This window comes from Mus pahari, chromosome 5 (genome assembly GCF_900095145.1).
Source record: "Mus pahari chromosome 5, PAHARI_EIJ_v1.1, whole genome shotgun sequence".
Lineage (NCBI taxonomy): Eukaryota > Metazoa > Chordata > Mammalia > Rodentia > Muridae > Mus > Mus pahari.
Window position 1 is genome coordinate 9,687,305 of NC_034594.1, and position 14,099 is coordinate 9,701,403.

At 33.2% G+C, this 14,099-nt stretch overlaps 1 long non-coding RNA gene across 1 annotated transcript in view; it reads left to right on the forward strand.

Annotated features, from left to right (window-relative positions):
* LOC110322474 overlaps positions 1 to 14,099 on the forward strand; it is a 469,796-nt gene that overhangs the window by 655 nt on the left and 455,042 nt on the right. The window lies entirely within an intron of this gene.

The window sequence follows — 14,099 nt, forward strand, 5'->3', positions numbered from 1 at the left end:
GACACACACACACACACACACACACACACACAGAGGAGAGCATCACACACACACACACAGAGGAGAGAATCACTAATAGCTCCTTTACAGTTTGATTTTTAACATTCTCCTCTCTATATTAAAAGATACTTAGCGAGAATTAGGCAGAGCTATGTGTTGAGCGTAGCACATAATTGTCCCGTTTGACAGTGGTCAGAAACTAATTGGGTTCAAGGGCATAACTCTCTTCATTACAAATCCTACATGTATATTACTATCTGAGAACACATGAAAAAGAGGCTGACCATTTATGGATAATCATTCAATAAGCTTAAACGAAGCCTGCTGTGTTTTCCTGTATATTCGGGAAGCACGTTCAATCCTATTGAAGGAGGAATTTCCTGGATGGCAGTGCATGCTATAGGGCAAGCCACTGTTATCTTTCTGTGTAAAGAGGACAGGGTTAAAGGCCGTTTCAAACTGAGACATCTTCTAGTTTTCCTAGCCTGTTACAGTTGCAGGCAGTCTTTACTTATCTCTTAGAACTACTGCAGGTTTCACTTTTAAGATAAGAGCAAACATTCTGCTGCACATGCTGCTTCTTGGGTCCCAATGTTCTGTGTCTATTTTCCATTAGGCAACTTTCTCAGCTGCCAGCACTTTCATGGTGGTTAGAGTTTTCAGTGACAATATTTATCTACAAAAGAGTAATTGAATTGTGTTGTGAATGGCATAAAGGGTTAATGACAACTGTAATCATTCCAGGGCATCTCTACATAGTCATCAGAACAAAGCAAATAGGTGTTATTTTAAAATTTCTTACTATGAAATCTAAGCATTATTGTTACATTAATTCAATAAGTAATGGATTTCATGACAACTGTGTTAGCATTTGTTTTCTAAATATTTAGAAATGAGAAAGACCAACATATTGATGCTAGAATGACATTTACAAACCTTGCATAAATCTTTGGGTTGCTGTGCAGTATAACAAAATGCCTATTTAGTATGGTGCACGGTCAAGAGACAGGAAAATATTCGTGGTGAGATAAATATGTTCTGTTAATACAGTATTCTGGCTGTGTGCAATGATGCAGACCCGTAAGACCAGATCTTCAAACGCTAAAAGAAGAGGATCAGAAGCACATGTGCAGCCTGGATGGTAGAGATAGTATGAGCCTGCAGTGTCTGTAAATCAAAAACTCATTCTTCAGAAGTTGTATAAAATACAATTGAACTTTACAATAAGTAAGGAATAAGGTCTTAAGCATACTCATAGGAACCTATGATGCAACATTAACAGACATTTGTTTTCAGTTGTTTTAAAACAAACTCAAAATTAAAATGCTGACATATTGCAATGTGTCACAACTACAGTAAATAATACTTATTTTTAGTTTTTTTAAAAGGTCTATTTTAATGCTGCCAATATAAAAATAAACTGACTAGGTAAAGCTTCATTAATTAGCTTGATTGATATCTTCTATGACATATTGTGGTCTATAAATGTATAAAATTTGTATCACTTAAATTAAAATGTGTACTTCATACCTTTGCCTAATTTACACCATTATAGTAAATATTTAGCTGTAATTTTAGATAATTAACTTTAATACAAGATGATCATCCTTGTTTTCTTTATTATTCACCAAATTATGTGAAGAAAATATTTGCTAGACATTCTTGTATAGCTTAAGTCACTTAATTCTGTGATGTATATTTTTTCACAATTTATTTAGTTTCAGAATCTGCCATGTGATGGATGTCTACTGATAGTACCAGGTTAAACTGATACCATTTCAACACGCTCCAGTTCATCTTACCTTTGCAGAAGGATTCAAACCTATTGGTCTTTGAGAAATATAGGAGACATTTACTAAGGGAAATTTATATTGGTCAGACATATTAATTCTGTTATAAAACATGAACTTCCTGACCCTCATAAAACAAACTGAGAGATTCATAACTCATCTCAGTCTGGTTTCCATTATTCCAACTGATGCGATGAATGATTACCAATGTGCTTATAGCTTTACCACCTAAAATCTATATCAATATTAACAGTCCTAGCTCATCCACCATAACACAAACATGAGGCAGCTATGGAATTTTTTTGACTCTACATTCTGATTCATAGCTTTCTTGCTTTTTATATAAAACTTTTAAGTAATAATGGAGATGAAGTTGGCTGTGGAGGAAGTCTTCTTTTGATTTATGAACATGGAGGAAGGATAGCGATAGCTTCCTAAAATGAAGGCTGATAATTACTTCTGATTCATGCTAATTTTAGTATAAATGTATCAAATGCTTTCTCAAATAATGGTTGATATTTTCTATCATGAAAAATTAAGCAGAAACCAATTGCATGGAGAAGGAATACGTTCTAGTGGTAATAAGGTTGGCCAGAGAAGCCTAAGACTAGAATTTAATGTTCAGAACTCTGGTAAAAGTGCAGCGCAGAATCAATCTCACACAGTTGTTCACTAACATTCACACACAGATTTGGCATGCACACAACTCCTATCATATACACACATACACACACATTAATGATAACATGAAAATTTGAAAAAATTAAAACCAAATGATGGTTACAAGTTACTATATCTATTTAGTGTGAGGTGGGGGTGGTGTAGGACAAAAAGTATGTAGGGGAATGCAAAGCAACTTTATCAGGAAAATTCTTGCCTCTCAAGCATCAGGAGTTGACTGCAGAGAGGTGTTAATCACTCTAAGTTCTTTCCATATCACTTTATTTTACCAAGTTATTTCCTTTCAGTATCTCAGAGTTCATGGATTTCTGTATGCTATTTTGAAAGCTCATGGAAGTCAGTTAGGCAGAGTAAATTTCTCTTCCATTTCATCATGAAGAAAAACTAGGAAGAGAACCAAGGCCATACTTTTATTGGAGTTTGACATAAAATATAAATTTTGGTGAAATTCAAATCCTTACAAAATAGAACTTTTCATTATATTTGGTTTTAAAATAAGGCTAAAAGTTCAAAAATGTAATATATGAAATTAATTACTAAATTATACCTTATCTAGAAATACAAACACTCAGAATTTTTTATAACATTTAAAACCATGTATTGAAGAGTATATAATGGATGACCCTACAAATTTAATAAATAATTATATTCAATAGGTTAGAAATAGATTCAGTGGGAATTCTACTTTTTGTCACAAATTCAGGACACAACAGTGTGTGTGTGTGTTTTCCTTCAATGGTGTCGTTATTAGAACCTACCATTTCAGGAGAATTTAAACGAAATAGGGTTTTCTTTCCATTATAAAACAAAACATCTGTGCTTTTTTGCTGAAGTAAAAGCCAATATTTTGATATTTTAGCACTGAGTACATTGTTGGTAATACATTTCATGCCAACTTTATAATACTAAGGCAGGGAATATTTGAGATCCACCCTGGATGCCACACATTGCCATAGAAGTCGGGATATTACTTTCAAAGTTTTTGCTTGGAAGAAAAATTTGAGAGCTGACCCAGAAGGAATTTTTGAGACAATTTTAATTTTCTGTAAAAGAAAACTTTTAGGGCAGGCTTGAATGGGATCTAAAGAAGGGAAATGGAACCAAGGAAAAGAAAAAGCCATGCCATTTGAGTTAAGCCATCTTGAGAGTCAGCTATATGGTAGCAGGCAAGCAGCAACCTGAGAGGGAGAAGGGTTTCAGACAAATCCCAAAGAGTCATAGTCTTCCTGGACAGCATCAAAAGCATTGGTTTTCAACCTTCCTATGCTATGAGCCTGTAATGCAGTTCCTCATGGTGTGGTGACCTCTAACCAAAAAATTATTCTCATTGCTACATTGTACCCATAATTTTGCTACTTCTGTGAGTTATAATGTAAATAGCTGTGTTTGCAGATGGTCTTGTGTGAGTCCTGTAAATATATATATATACGTATGTATATATTTGAAAAGTGAAAAAGTAGACAGTGTTACTGCATTGCTGCATACTTACATTGAAAGCCCTAAATTTCTGCACAGACATGATAATTTTGTGAAGGAAGGATAAATATTACTCCTATTTTTTCTTAAACCTTTTAGGCAAGCACATCTTCCTGAGGAGTAAATCTTTAAACAGTCAACTGGCCTAGATTAACTCTTAAGGGAGAGATTAAATTATAGCTTCACCCCAAGATAGATTTTATCTTATAGACTAGGAGATAGTAGCTCCAATGAATGGCTTGGGAAGCTAATGTCACACTGTGGAATTTCTTACATTTCTTAATATGTCCTTCAGGAATAAAAGACAATATAAGAGTAATTTATACTAGGACAATTATCTTTCTTTGGATTCTAAAGGATGGTGTTCTCAGATAGTATTTGGTAAGTTGGGCCTAGTAGAGAAAGGTGCATTGTCCTTCCTTCCTTCCTTCCTTCCTTCCTTCCTTCCTTCCTTCCTTCCTTCCTTCCTTCCTTCCTTCCTTCCTTCCTTTCCTTCCTTTCCTTCCTCCCTCCTGTCTTTCCTTCCTTCCTTCCTTCCTTCCTTCCTTCTTTCCTTCCTTCCATTTTTTCTCCCTTCCTTCATGTCTTTCATTTTTGGATGCAGAATATAGAACTAATACAGTATGTACATTACATTTTGTTGATTCATTTACGTTGAATCTTTTAAATGGTTACTTTATAGCAATTTATATCTTTCACAGCATTTTTTTAATTTATAGAAAAAACCAGAAATTACAAAGTAGTCTGATATAACAAAACTTAAATGTATGGAAACTATTTTCTCAAGAAGAGAACCAATCACTAGAAGATGCTTAATCTATGACTAAGAGTAAAGATACAATCATGAAGAAGCAGGGTGTGTTTTTGTGGTGTGTGTGTATGGTTGTGTGTATATTTGTGTGTGTGAGTGATGTGTATTTGTGTGTGTGTGTGTGTGTGTGTGTGTGTGTGTGTGTGTAGCTACTGCTGTTCAACAGACATTTGAAATTAAACTGGAATAAATCATACCCTGAAAAATTCTTAAAGTTTCCTTTGCAAATAATTATTCAAAGAGTTTTCACTGTTACTAGAGCCCAACATGTCAAATGCATTGGTACAAAATAAATAAGTGTAAACAGAACAAGAAGGGAGGCAGAAGAATCACAAGTGTTAAAGAAAAAATAAAAAGTTTCAATGTCTTTATTGTAATATTAGTTTGAAACCTATTAGAGACAGGAGAGTTACCATATTGAATAATATAAATGAGTGATTAAAAAGCATCTTGCCCACAAATTAATACAACTCTATGTTTTGAGTTGTAAATACAATTTTATATTGCATTTAAAATAACTCACTTGGCTTTCTTAGGATTTATGTGAAAACCATTAGAGACTTTTATATGTGATTATTGAAGAAAAGGAAAACTGTCTCAGAAAATAAAAGTGAGGAACTGAGGGTCAGCCAGCTTCCCAGGAGGCAGACAATAAGTGGAAGAAGGATGGTAGGTAGATTAATGGACCTTTCACTTAGACATTTAATAAGACCATAACCTGAGTTCCTTTCATGCTGAAATGCCTTCCCTATCCTTGTCTGCCATCTGGAGGTTAGTATTTGAGGTAGCTTTCCAATCTCCCACCTGAGGTCTTCTGTGATGGGCCACAACCCACTTTGCTGTGTCTGTCTGAATTAACCAATCTCTGCAATATCCCCAAATGGATAATTCTGAGATATAATTAGAGTTTATCCTTTTATTAACAATGTAAAGCCTCAATGCTTGGGCCATACTAGGACCATCTTCCCTTACCCCACTGGGGAGTTCCTCGGTTCACTGTGGCTTCTTCTTTCAGTAAAGTGCCTGATCTTAGAGGTAGCTTTACATGTCTGTATGTTTTAAATCAAAGAACACACCAAATCGACTCCTCAAACCTAGAGGACATCTTCCTGGTTGTATCAAATTATTCAAAGTAATATAATTCCTAAATTATATCAGTGTTTTTATACAAAACGAAAACTTAAAAATGGACGTATTGCATTTTAAACATTTAAAAACAAACCTGCTTACTACATTCAATTTGTATTCAAATCTTCATCATATTAATGTTATAAATTTATCTCATCAATAAAATAATTAATAGTATAAATGTTACAAATTTGATAGAATAATTTGACTGAAATTCCATAGGCCTTATGTACATTAACGTTTTGTAATGCATATTTTGAATACCATAATAGTATTTAACTAGGTTGATGGAAATAAATTTTCTTTTAATTTGTTATGGCCTTCAGAAATTTTAATGTATATTTCCATAACATTTAAGCCAACTTCCTGCTTTAACATTTCCATTTTTTTTTCAAAATGAAAAAAATACAATTCCCCCTTAATTTGATGGTTTACAGCAAGTTTTATCTCATTTTTTTTCTTCTAAAATGTGTTGTCTTTTTATGTCTTGAGCACAACATTCTAAAAATTCCTTAAAACCATTGATGTTTGAAGAAACACTAAAGTTTATTTAGAAATAGGACTTTTATATCTAGCAAAGTCATAAAATGTTGACAGCTCTTCCTGTTCTCATTTTACAAGTGAAATACACTCATTTGTGTAAAAACCGCTTAGCATGTAAACTCATTAATAACATGGTTCTACATATTTTAATCATAAAAACCAATAGTTTTTAATATCTTATGTAGTAATAAAATAAAGAAAACTGATGTTTTAAATGTTATATTTTAAGAAATGACATTATATTAATTTCTGACTGAGGGATTTATAGGGATTTATAAATATATAAACTCATACAAAACCAGGAAGAATTGATACCACAGACTCAGATTTTAATATAGTTATATATTGTTAGATAACTAGAATCTGAATTCCATAAATACTGCCAATGTGATTGCACTTCAATTTGAGCAGAAGACACCATATCTTCATCAGCCTGGAATCTAAACTATCATCCATCTCTGCCTTTATCAACCCTTCATTACATATTTAATCTACATATTTTAAAATGCACCAATGTATTTGATTGATTAATTTTTATTAAAATGCAGCTTTTTATCCCAGCATGTGGACAAATTAATTCATTCAAGGAAAAAATTTTATATTCCTTTAGTAACTAATGTTCAAGAAACCAGTAGATTGAGGTGCACCAGATGAAGTGAAAGGTAATTACTGACATGATCATTCTCATGTAATATGCCCACCGCACCCCTGTCCACCCAACATTTTAAGCAGGTTTATTCCTGAATATAGCATTGGCAATACAAACCAATCTGTAACTGTTACTATCTATCAAAGATCCTGAGACTCTTTGTTTCTTTCCCTGTCCCACCTCTACTCCACTCCTTGAGCATTCTGCCTCATATCAGTATTTGTTTCTGTGAGGGGTTCTCATACTCTCTGCTACTTTCATTCTAAACTCTGGCCATACTTGAGCATCTAATCCTCACCACTAGCCATCACTCTTTGCCAAAGTCCCTTTTTCTTCAACTCTCACTTCACTTTTTCTACCTAGAATGTGGCTCATCAATTTAGGGCAGTACAATTATATCCAATTCAATAAACTTGATGGTACTCCTAGATGATCATGTCGTACACAAGCTCTCTCTCTCTCTCTCTCTCTCTCTCTCTCTCTCTCTGGCTATCACTCACTCTCATGCTCTCTCATTCTCATCAAGACAAACATTTGTTAGCCTTTTAAAAACCATTCAGAAGAATATTTAGTGATAATTTGATGTATGTTGTCTAGTCTTTTAGGACTAAGTTTATCCTTAAATCTGGGATGAGTTTTAACTATCCATAGTACATTTTCAGAAAATTCTTTAATGATTCTTTTTTTTTTTTTTTTTTTTTTAAAAAGTCATGGGAGTGGTCCTTTACAGTGGACAGGATAGGGACTGGAGCTATTCCACAGAAGTTTGTGGAAGCTTTCCTAAGTTGTTATTTCATAGAAGCATGCCTGACCATTAATCCAAAATGCCCTGCAGAGCACTTATAACTGGGAACAAAGAGATGTGAGAGATAAGGGGATGGACTGTGCTTGGGATTTTTGTCCACCTTACATCACAGCCCTGAACCAGCAACAACTCTTTCTTCTGACAGCTTTGGAAACGCCGTTTTGAACACGCTCTAAAGCTAGACGTATCTAACTAACTTCAGTTGACCTTCAGAGATCTCTCTATTCTGAAAGAGGGTTTCTCTGAACTTGTGGAAGCCAGAGAGTGTGGAGGGGAGAGTGGTCTGCTAAGTGCATGAGAATTGAGTCTCCCTAGGTAGCTCATGAGTAGCAGATAAATACTCTTTCTCTCCCATTTCAACAGACAACACAGGAAATCTGCTGTGAGTCTGGGTCATGACAGGAAGGTAATTTAAGTTTGATCAGGAACACCAACAGAGCAGACCCTTGTTGCTCTTAGCTCACCTCCCTCTTCTGGAACATCTGCCTTACTAACCAGCATGTCCTTGCAAACATACCCACTGTACCCAACTAGGATCAGGCACACTTGCTAAATTAAATTAACATTGAACCCCAAATAATTTGCATTGATATACGATGGTTGATTTTATTTTTAAGTGCCACTATTCTTCCCAGGAAAGACTTGTTTTATAAAACAAACAAACAAAAACCTTGTCCAGAATAAGAGTTGATTGAAGTGGCTTTCATGACAATGTGATTGGTCTGAATTTTAAAGACTACTTTGGCTGCTGTCTGAAGAACACATGAATGAGCAAAAGATGAATAAATAACACAACAGAAATATGTTTCATGCCACTTTTATGTATGTTTAATGAATGAAATGGAGGTGCTAAATAGAATTCTCAAGTTTTGGAGTTGACTTCTTATGACTTAGTGTCAGACTGAATAATAAAATAAAATATGCTCCTTTTGAAGTAATTCTAATAATCAATAGTACAGCAGGAGTCTTTAAATTTAGACTGCTTAAATTTAGAATGATACAGAACACTACAAAAGCTTAGCAGTTAACTAACTGTAAGTCACTAGAGAACACTATAAAGAACCTCCATTTGAGTCCAATCAAAAATAGGTGATAATGAATAGATAATTAAAACCTCTATTTTAATTAATAAAATTTGATGATACTGTCTTTGTGACAGAATTTAAATTTAATCTGAATATTTCAAAAGATAAAGAAAAACTACATATAAAAAAAATGAGAAACAATCAGGCTGTATTTATGTACTTAGGAATGTGTGTGTTTGTGTGTGTGTGTGTGATTGTGTGTGATTGTGTGTGTGTGTGTGTGTGTGTGTGTGTGTAATAACAGTGAAAGAAAAGAGAATAAGTCACATGGAAGGTTTGGAAGTAGAAACCTAAAGGGGAGAATATTGTTATTATATTTTAATTAAAAAATTAAAATGTGTAAAAAGAAAATACAAGTAATAGATTAGTTAAAAGTATTGTTATGTAATAACAAAATAAAATTATTAAAAATATCATCTATATTAATAAAAACATAGTACATTGTCATAGTATACATTAAGAATTTGTTTGAAACAAGATGAAGTTTTCAAAAGGATAAATCAAAGACCCAAATTAGAGTTGAATCAATAACCTTTGAACGGTAGAGGAAACTGTAAACAAGAACTCTTTTGTGGAAAAGAAGTAAATAGTCTGTAAGGAAAAGGGTCATTTTTTTTGGATATTTATGTCTCTATGTACTAAGAAAATTTTATACATTAAAAACATTGTGACACCACATAATGACTACATATAGGAATAGAAAAATAGGGATATTTAATCTAATAACCACTTTAAATATGTAAAGTCGTGTGAAACCTAATTTGAGCATATCGGTCAATAAGATATTTTCTCAAATAAATCATTTTCTTCATTTTAAAATGTTGAAATAATTTCAAAAGAATCCCTATGATTAGTTAATTTTAATTGATATTTTCATGTCTTTGTACATTAATTATTCAGTAATCATGCAATAGATTCACAGACTCCTGATAAAGGTATTATGAACAGGTGTTTAATGACATATATTTGGTTTATTCCTTTTAGAAGTTAATTTTTTCTTTCACAGGCTCCTGATAAAGGTATTAATGACGGGTGTGTGATGAAATATGTTTGGCTTATTCCCTTTTAGAAGTTAATTTTTTCTTTCAATTCTTCTTATGTATACCCTACTATTTTCATGTTATAGATGAACAAGGAAGGTAGGGAGAAGTAACTGTAAAGATCAGAATGTGAAAATCTGTAGCAGAACTGTGAAATCAAGCACATGATGAGAGCCCAAGCTTTAAAGAAATCTAAAACAAAAAATAGCATATTTTATATGAACTGCTATACCTCGTTCATATTTACTCATATTTAAAATTTAGTAAATTACAAGTAATATATTGTAGATATTAAAGTTTTTAAAGCAATATGATACAATCCTTATTTCTCATATATATGACATTTTCTAATATTAAACTTATATATGTATATGTATATATATATATATATATATATATATATATATATATATATATATGTGTGTGTGTGTGTGTGTGTGTGTGTGTAAACAGTAGTATCAAATGGTATCAGTGGTGAATATATATTAAGTATAATTCAGATTATTTTGATTACTAGTAACTTGATCACCAATGCTAAAAGAAATGAAGTCTTCCATTTATAAAAGATTTAGATATTCACATATATCCTAATATTGATATGTTGTTCTTACAGTGATATTCTTGTATATTGATGACATTAATTAGTATTTCAAACTGAAATACAGTTGTCTCTGTCAACACTTTCATTATATATCTGCCATATTCCCTTTCTCAGATCATTTCTTCATAAGATTAAAAAATGATACAGTTATGTTTCCTTAATATTTACATTATGATAATAACTTAACTGTAATATAAACAGCTCCTACTTTATGAATTAGGAGATTATTATAAAACAATCTTCATGCTTATTATTAAAATTGGGATAGACTATTCCCTAAGGCTATCACATGCATTCAATGTTTAATGGTTCATGTCTCATCACTAGAGATTTCCTTTCTAAATAATAAATGTCAAATAGGATTCCTTAAGCTGTTCTGTGAACTTACCTCTTTTTTCAACAATTTTATTGTATTTGTACACCAAACTCCCTTGAAGTCACTTACAGCATACTATTTATTTTTTTCTGATGCCTCAGTCTGATGCCCATCAGTTCCCTAAGCTGCTGTTCACAGTGGTCACTCTCCCCTTTCAAGTCTTAAGAGACTGCATCCCCAGCAGAACTTATTGACACTCATTCTTTACTTATCCCAGTCCTTTCCTGGTTGCAGGAGGGATTTGGAAAATATAGATATAAAACTTTGTACCCTACAATTAATATCATTATATATTAATATATTTAATAACTTAAAATTGTATCATTATATATTAATATATGTAATAACTTAAAATTTTAGAGAAAGTAAATAATCCCATTTAAGTACATAAAACCATAAAAATCTTTATTTTAAACAGATAGTTTTCTTTGTTTTCCTCTTCTGGTCTAATAACACTCACCTGACTACAGATGGGAGAATGTAATGACCCACTCTTCTTATAGAAGGATAAAAGCAACTATTGTGAGAGAATGATGTTACCAAAGATGACATGCTGGATATATTTTGTGGTGGTTTGAATATGCCTTGTTCTGGGAGTGGCACTTTTTGGAGGTGTGGCCTTGTTGGAGTAGGTGAGCCACTGTGGCTGTGAGCCTTATAGCCCTCATCCTAGCTGCCTGGAAGCCAGTCTTCTCCTAATGGCCTTCAGAGGAAGATGTAGAACTCTCAGCTCCTCCAGAGCCATGCCTGCCTGAACACTTCCATGGTCCCACTTTGATGATAATGGACTGAACCTCAGAGCCTGTAAGCCAGCCCCAATTAAATGGTATCTTTTATAAGAGTTGCTTTGGTCATGTTGTACAAGTTTGTCAACTTGACACAAGGTAGAGATATCTGAAAGGAGGGAACCTCAATTGAGAAAATGAATCCATAAGATACATGAGACACTTTTTTATTAGTTATCAATGGGGAGGGTCCAGCCCATTGTAGGTGGTGCCATCTCTGGGCTGGTAATACTAGGTTCTTTAGGAAAACTGGATGAAAATGTCATGAACAGCAAGCCTGTAAGCAGCAACTTTCCATGTCCTCTGCATCAGCACCTGCCACCCTGTCCCTGCCCTGTTTGAGTTCATGCCCTGACTTCCCTGAGTGATACACCTTCAAGTCTAAGGTGAAATCGACTTTTTCCTTCACAAATTGCCTTGGTCATGGAGTTCCATCACAGTAGTAGTAACCCTAAGTAGGAAAAGCGATAAGTAACAACAGTAGATAATTAAATGACACCCTAGATAAGAGACTTCACTCTGTCACCGTGATTAAGACCTTGTTGAATTAAGCTTTAAGTTTTACACACTATTGCAGTGACTTTCACCCATTTATCATGTTAGAAATATTTAAAATATTCTTATATGTTGTGGCTTATAAACTATGCTAGTGAGGATCTCAATTCCCCTATGTTATGTGCGCAGGTATGATATATGTAGGTTAGTGATGGGAATGACTACTTGGGCTTTGTCTGAAACATAGCATATCTTTGGATGCCTTAGAGAAGAAGAGCAATGTAAAGATCAGTAACAAGGCTGAGGATGTAGAAAAAGTCAACACATTTCCCAAAGAGGCTTTCAAGTATACCATGTGAAGTTCTTCAAATGCCTGTGGTTGTCCTTTATCCCTTCATCCCTCATTAGACTATAGAAGCCTCACACTGGTAAACATCTTACACATTAGCTAGACACAAGATATAAGGACAGATGGTAGTAAGGACTGTTGAATTTACCTTATTTGTTTTGGCCTCTTATCTCAGACCAAAGAAAAGAAAAGCATTATTCAGAAGAGCTGATTTTGCTTATGTGTTTTTAGTTAGCAGCCAGAACCATGCTGTCCCTGGAGGCACAATTAACAAGTCCAAGTACCATTTTCCAGATTAGGCTTTGCAAATAGTCTTTAAAAATCCATAGGTTTGTTTTGTTTGTTTTGTTGTTGTTGTTTTTAATCACTGCCCATAGCAATCAGGACAACAACTAAAAATACAGTTCAATCTCTGAATAACCAATTAACCAACTTCCCAACTGCAAATGTGCAACACCACACAGGCAGAGACAACTGATAGTTACATTCAATGAGAACACCTCTCACTCTCAATTTAATATCTCTAGAAATAACTAAAACAATAAGAAACAGCCTCTCTCACAATTCTCAGAAAAAACTTTAGCTCAAGAAAATTCATCAAAGTAGAATACATTCATTACTTTATTGTTTTGTTTTATTTTTCTTTTTTCTTTTTATACTGCCAAACAGAATAGAGAATCAAGGTCTCAAACTGGATGATTTATGGTAAAATTTTATTGTAGATGAAAGTTAAATATATAATAATGAGATAATTTATATAGACAGTCATTAAGACACAACAGTATTATTTTTTATTTACTTAGGCTTTTGAATAAAATAGCAAAAACAATATATTCCTTTATATAGTGCTCAGTAATTATTCATTTAAATTCTATTTCCATTTTAAAAATTGTTACTTTTTGCATTAATTTTTAAAAAAAATCTATCAGCAATGGTGTTTCTTATGTTAAGTAAATATTTAGCAATTTTATTTGAAGTTATTTTCATGACAGGTACAGGGATAATTTTCAAATATTTTTAGGCCAACTATAAACATGAAATCAGAAGAGAATTTACAAAAAAGAATATATTTTGGTAATAAAAACCTATTTTCCTTTAATGACAATCTTCTATTTCTCCAAAAATACTCCATAGAGAACAACAAATATATCTACACTGCCTCTATCTCTGTCATTTGTGAAATCACAAGCCCTCTCATGTATCAGATGCTGAAATGGCACAGGAAAGACACAATGAGGTCCCTATAAAGAAATGCATATTTCTTCTTCAAATCCTTGCATGCATTTTCTATGAAAGTACTTTTCTGGTTATTTTTATTTTACTATTGGTTAGTTTTATTTGTTATACTTAGTGTGTGTATGTGTGTATGTGTATATTTTGGGAGAGAGGTATGTGTGTGTCTGTGTTGGTATGTGTGTGTGTGTGTGTGTGTGTGTGTGTGTGTGTGTGTGTGTGTCTGTGTGTATGTATGTACATACTGCAACA